This window comes from Bombyx mandarina, chromosome 23, assembly GCF_030267445.1.
Source record: "Bombyx mandarina strain Sakado chromosome 23, ASM3026744v2".
NCBI lineage: Eukaryota > Metazoa > Arthropoda > Insecta > Lepidoptera > Bombycidae > Bombyx > Bombyx mandarina.
The window spans coordinates 8,176,410-8,184,027 of NC_143229.1; positions in this window are offsets into that span (position 1 = coordinate 8,176,410).

Sequence of the window (7,618 nt, forward strand, 5' to 3'; positions counted from 1 at the left end):
TATGTGAGTCGACTATTATCAAAGACGGCAATGTGACTTTTGGAAAATTATTGGTAAATCAGAAAAACGAATTATTGACTTTGTATTCCATTGGCAGTCACAAAACTCTTCTGAACGACATCTTAGATAAATAACAGGTTAAGTATTAACCTTTATTTAATGCAGGTTTTGAACCGTATTCTTTGAAGGAGACGATTATATTCAAATCAATCTGTATTGACATATCAATAATTTTTTTTGTCCAAATGCACAGATTGCCACCTTTGATAATAGACGACTCATGTGTAAGAAACATATCGACATTTTCTTATTGTTATTGTGATTGTTACAAGCATGCGTTCCGATGAGTCAACTAATTAAAGTTCTGTTTAAGGGCGCCAATAATCAAACGCTTCCCAACAGTTGAACCGTAAATATCTCGGTTTACTATTTTTTTTGTTTAATTGCTTAGATGGGTGGACGAGCTCACAGCCCGACTGGTGTTAAGTGGTTAATGGAGCCCATATACATTTGCAACGTAAATGCGCCACCCACCTACAGATGTAAGTCCTAAGATTTCAGTATGGTTACAACGGCTGCCCCACCCTTCAAGCCGAAACGCATTACTGCTTCACGGCAGAAATAGGTGGGGTGGTGGTACCTACCCGTGCGGACTCAAGAGGTCCTTCCTACTACCAGTAATTACGCAAATTATATTTTTTTTTTGCGGGTTTGATTTTTATTACACGTTGTTATTCCTTCACCGTGGAAGTCGATCGTGAACATTGGTTAAGTACGTATTTCATTGGAAAAATTGGTATCCGCCTGCGGGATTCGAACACCGTTGCATCGCTACATACGAATGCACCGGACGTCATCCTTTAGGCCACGGTTAACTAACACTTACGTGCTAACACTCACCGGTGCTGATACTTCAGTGAACAAGTTTATTTTTCTATCTATTCTCTAGTAGTTTAAGGAGTTACTGCACATACGCGCGGACCGGAGTGAACAATCTTTTAAACTCTTGATTACTATAATATATAAACAGAATTGTGAAGCCATATTGGAACTTCATTTGATATTTATAAGCAGTTTCTACAAAGTAAAGTTAGCTCCGTATTTTTTTAGTAAAAATGTTAACTATAAAAAAATTGCATCCTAAATTTTAAAAAATTAAGCGGCACCCTTTTTTTTCAACATTTTTAAATTAATTACTCTGGTTAAATAAGGAGAGCTCAAAGATTATAGGAATTTTTGCAATACGCGTTTCGAAGTAATCTTAATTTTCACGGATATCATTTTGAAATAATATATCCTATGTCATAATAGAATTGAGACGAACTTAAAGACAGCTCATATTTTGAAATGCGTTAAAAAGTTTAGGTTCTAGAGTTAGCCTAAGAATTGCATATAGATGCATACATGTATAAATGCATGCATAATTATTATTGATATACGCCCGAAAACGTTACCATTTTCTTTTGGTAGTCGTGGATTCTTCATAAATGCGTTGATGTGACAGGGAGCTTTCCGTGCTTTAATGAGTAGGAATAAAAATGATTAAGGGCTTACCCCCTGTACCATCCCCACCCTGCGGAACCCCATGGTTATGAAGATATCCATGGTTAATATTTACAACCAAGCACTATTTAGTCAAACTCGGAGGGACCTTCCCTCTCCTCTCCCTCCCAAAGCTGCGGGGCGGAGCATGAGGTGACGATTGACGGTTCGGCTTGACGGTACAGCCTCAGCCGTTCCACCTCGCACAGTTCCCGTGTTTCGTCACAGCAGGCGAGGACTGCTCTCTCTACGTGCCTCCGGTTTTTTATATACATTTAGGGGTAGGTCAGATAAGACCATGTGGGAAGTGGGGTGCTCCGATTCGGTTTTAAATATTTTTCGGATATTCATGCAATTTTATTGTTAAACACGAGTAGTTTTATTTGTTGTTATTTATAATCTAATGCATAAAGATAATTACAGACAGCTAAAAAGACGCTATAAAAATTCGTCATTTCACGTTCCGTTCCACAGTATAAACACAATTCGTTATTTTTTGTGTAAAAAAGGCAATATACTTGCATACTACAGGAACAATTACTGTGCACCTTAATTAAACTAAATGTAATATATTAAAATAATAAAATACGCTTAGGAAAAAAAACATGATATAAAATTGAATAAAATAAGCCTCTACCGTGAATGGAACGTGAAACGTCAACTTTGACGTCTACATTGACGATTTTACCAATTTGTATAGAAACTTTAAAAATTATATCTCTTAAACTGTGAGTTTCCGCAACTTGAAATTTTGCAATAAGCTTTATGAGTACATACTATCTACTAAAAATATGTACTTCCAAATCGATGGACCATAAAGGAAAGTTTTTTTTTTTTTTTTTTCTTTTTTATTGCCCCTGTAGGCAGACGAGCATACGGCCCACCTGATGGTGAGTGGTTACCGTCGTCCATGAACTTCAGCAATGCCAGGGGTAGAGCCAAGCCGCTGCCTATCGCTTAATATTCTCCACAAGCCTCTTTTGAAGAAGGATATGTCATAGCGCTCGGGAAACACCGTGGAGGGGAGCTCATTCCATAGCCGGATGGATGGTACGTGGCAAAAAAGACCTCTGGAAACGCACTGTCGATGAACACAGCGGTTACAGATAATATGGATGAACTCTGCTCCGATGGCGGGAGGTGCGATGATATAAAGGAGATGAGGGGATCATCTCAAACAATTCCTCAGAGTAGAGCAGAGTTTAGTCATATTCGTCTATAAAATGAAGATAGGTTTTGGTATCTTCATTCAAACCGTCGACCCAGTAAACTGGCTTTACTGGTCGTAGGACCTCTTGTGAGTCCGCATGGGTAGGTACCACCGCCTTGCTTATTTCCGCCGTGAAGTAGTAATGCGTTTCGGTTTGAAGGGTGGGGCGGCCGTTGTAACTATACTGAGATCTTAGAACCTATATCTCAAGGAGGGTGGCGCATTTACGTTGTAGATGTCTATGGGCTCCAGTAACCACTTTACACCAGGTGGTCTGTGAGCTCATCCACCCATCTAAGCAATAAAAAAAAAACATTTCTGTATTCATTCATTTTAATTTTGGAACTTCTGAGTAACATGATATTACATAGTTACGCTTAGCTTGAATACAAATTTGTAAAAAAACTGGCTCACTAATACATCGCGTGACAAAAAATCGTGTGCTCTATGATTACCTATACATTATGAATAATTTTTCGTTATATCCTGACTGCACGACATTACAAAATGTGTTCTAAATAATTTTCGGCTTTTAGCTGCACGTGAAGTTATAAAAACAATTACATGACTAGTTTAGTCAGTAGTTATTTGGAAAACAGTATTCTTTCAATATACTACAAATCAACAATATACCATTCTCTAAGGAAAACTAGAGAATAAATAATATTTCTCTATCTTTATTTATTAAGAATTTTTTGTACACAAATATGTTCGCCTTAATATCGACGCTTGAAAGGCAAATGTGACTAAGCGACAATAACTGCTTTGTACAGAAATGATAGGCAATAACCATATTCGATGCGCAATAAAAACATATTTCTAGGTCTATTAAAATCATTTCAATCCTACAGCTACTAGCTAGATTCTACTACAGCTAGATTCGTTAAAATAAATTTTGTTTTCAGGTATTTCAACTTTAAATTAGTCTACTGTAAAGTTCACGCATTGTCGCTTAGTCACGTTTGCCTTTCAAGCGTCGATATGTAAATGTTTCATCATAGTATCTTTATGAATACGATTTTTAGTTTATCTTCTTAAACAATCACTTTTACCACAAAATTTGGTTTTGTCGACGGTGATTTATTTATTGCTTAGGTGGTTAGACGAGCTGGTGTTAAGTAGTTACCGGAGCCCATAGACATCTACAACGTAAATGCCGCAACCTACCCTGACATATAATGTCTAAGGTCTCAGTATAGTGACAACGGCTGTTCCACCCTTCAAACCGAAACGCATGAACTAACAATGATGTACCTACATTTCCGAAAATTGGGTAGATCGGAAGCAGGGGTGGGAAGAGGAGTTCAGAAAATGAAATGGCAGCTATTTGTGGAACAAATTAATTTTTGAATAAAACAAACAGAAAATTCCAACTGAAATTATCTTAGTAGAATCTGTTAAATAAAATAAATTAAGTAAATAGCCGTCTCATTGTTTTGGAGACGTAAGCCCTGAATTCATTGAATAAATGGCTGCTTGAATTAAGACTTGTTTTTTCACAATTTTTCTTCGGGCTTTTTAATTACACCTTGTTTCATGACTAAAATCGGATTTGCGTTGGCACCCCTGGCTTTTAAGGATAGTCTAATTTTCATTTTCTTAAATATACAATTCCAGAGACAAATTAAAGGTTTTCTATCAAAAAGTGGAAATTGTATTATTTATATTTTTTATGTGCGTGTGTGTATGTGTTTATTATAAACTAGCGGCCTGCTCCAGCTTCGCTCGGAACAATGACAAAAATTTCAAAATTAACAATTGTAATACACACACATCAACCCTTCTATTTGCATCAGGTTATTAGGAAAAGGAAATTATAAAGATAGTTTGAATATTATTATTTTAATGAACTTTTATTTTCATTTAATTTTTTTTTATCACTTTTATTATTATTTTTATATAATTATTTTTATAATTTTCGTAAAAAGGTCATATAATATACTAAATAAAAGCCATTGAGTTTATTGAGTCAGAGCTTCCCTGTAAGCGATATTTGACGTAATTTAATTTTTTTAATAAAAGAACACTTATTGTGGCATAACTATAAATGTTTTAAATATTATTATGCTGTCCCGACACTTTCTGTAAATAATAATGTGTTCTACAAAGTCATAGTACATTATTTTATTCTATCTACAATAGTTTTCGCAGCGCACGCGATGTAAAGAATATTTTAGGTAATTTGTTTACACCTTGGGTTACATTATTAGAGTTTTAGTAACAATCCTTAATTAAAAAATATATAGCCAATGTCACTCGGGGATAGTGTAGCTTCCAAACAGTGAAAGAATTTTTTAAATCAGTTCAGTAGTTTCTGAGCCTATTCAGTACAAACAAACAAACAAATCTTTCCTCGTTATAATATTAGTATAGATATAGATTTTACTTGAAAATATACCTATCAATATTTATGGTGGTTGTAGCCATTTTCTACGAAATGATTCTGTTTGATATAAACATTTTCTCCTGCTGCAACGTAGTAAACATAATTATTTTATACTCATCATGGACACAGTAACTATTTGAAGTGACTGTGTGTAACTGATGTGTAACTGGGTCATGTAGATAATTTTATTGTATTTACTTTTCATAGACCTTAAAAAATTACCGTTTACAATTTATATTCTTCTTTTTCAATCCTAAGCCACCCGATATTCAATATTAGCTTTTTATGTATTATCATATTCTTCGGCATTGAGGTAAACGCATCCAGTTCATGCTGAGAGCTCTGACCAAATATATAATATTTTATTGACTTAGCCTAAAAAATAAAATCCACAAATTACATTTTGTTGATGATACATGTTAAATAGAGTTCAGTCATTATAGGGTACTTTGAACAATTGCTTGTAAATTTATTGAAATGTTAAGTCAGAATTAGTCTCCAATAGTATTTGCGTGCTTCTGTGTGTCTTTGTTTCACAATCTATTCTAAATTGAAAATTAATTAAACTGTTATGGGGTTAATTTGGAACAGCTGCTGTAAATGGTATTGAAACCCTTTGTTCTCTGAAAGTTGATATTCGAGATATTGAAATCGTAGCATTCCGAATTTCAAGCAATTTCTAATATCAATTACCTACACTCGAACGATGCAGATGTTAATTATGTATATCCATATCCAGGTACGAGGTGTGTAGGTAGATTGCCACTCTCTTGTTTGGAAACGGTATATTGTAATTAATTTCTGTTAAATAACAAAGGATTAGAATATTATTAGAACAGTTTTAAGTCAAAATACTTCTCTCGTCTCTTAAGAATAGAGGTATATAGGAATAAATGAAAACAACTGACCACATTGAGCTAGTTCACTTTTCTGGTCCATTTTTGATTTGACTTTTATTTGATCGCGACCAAACTGCACAGGATTTACAAGATCTAAGTTCGGCCTTTCGGAAGTCTTCCTGAAAGTTTCATCGAAATCGGTCTAGCCACTTTGGAGTCGATATGGAACATGTATATACACATCGACTTTTTATTTACCCAGATAAACACGAACGCGTACCGGTTTTTCCTACCTAATCGCTAGCAGTTAGTAGGTAGTTGATAGGTAGTAGGTAGCTATTTCTACTACGCTCGGACTGGAGCTTAGCAATTTTAGAAGCATTCGTGATACGTTCCATCGAGTTTCAAGCTTTGTAGGTAGGCACTAATTATTCAAAGCAAATGTGTATCTAGCATGTCACGAATGGATATGTAGTGATTATCAAACGCACAAAATTGAAATCAATTAGCGTAAGTATTCCGCAAATCTTTGCGAACGCACTGCCATCTTGTCAATTATTATGACAGAAAAATCTTCGGTGCCGATTTTATAGATGGAATAGAGGAAGCCAGTGTAAGTAATACTTGTAGTTTTCAAATCATAAACAACAACATAAATAACTGAAGAACTTGAGAAACGCACCAAGACGATGGAGAGTTCCGAAAATTGCTGATCGCTTCGTACCTTTGTGCTTGCGGTAGGTAGCGGCTTGGCTCTGCCCCTGGCATTGCTGAAGTCCATGGGTGACGGTAAGCACTCACCATAACGGGAACCGTATGCTCGTCTGCCTACAAGGGCAATAAAAAAAAAATCCCTGAGTAATGCTATCACAGCAATTTGGTTATCTTTATCATCCCTCTCAATTTTAATATCACAAGAATATGATGTAGCAAAGATTAGCGCGAAAATGAGGAAACATAGTGAATAATTACATTAGCATCACAAGTTCCAAAACGAAAGCAACACTTTTATTTCTTATTTATATTTATTACTAGAAAACACATTTCATCAAGTTCTTAAAATATTATGCAATGTCAGTTTGATAATATGAAATTTAGATCTAATCTCAAATTGATTCGAGACGATCGCGTGGTCCAACCGCGCGGGCAATCGAATTTCTTGCAGATTCTTGTCACGTCCAATATCGCCGGGTGTAGGTACGTATAATCTGAAAAGTACATTTTTTTATCACATCTAAAGCCTCTCTGTTGTGGACAATAACAGATCTATAAGTTAAAGCGGCAATGATTAAATCCATGAAAGCTAATTACAAAATCTATATATACCTAGTCAGGTCATAAGTATTGTCACACAGTAAAAACTTTTCTTTTAGAATGCTGGCCACAAAAAAGTTTATAGAATTCGAATTTCGAATTGTTCATGAAGATAAAAATGTATACTTTTAGAATTTTACTCCTATTTTAAATATGGAGTGGACGCTTAAAGAAGACCGTGTTGCAGTTATTGAGTTGCATCGTTGCGGTTACGCGCCAATTCAAATTTTTAACATACTGAAAAATTGGAATATAACCAAAAGATTCGTTTATCGTACCATCAAACGATACAATGAAGACTCTAGTGTAGATGACAGGTCAAGAAGT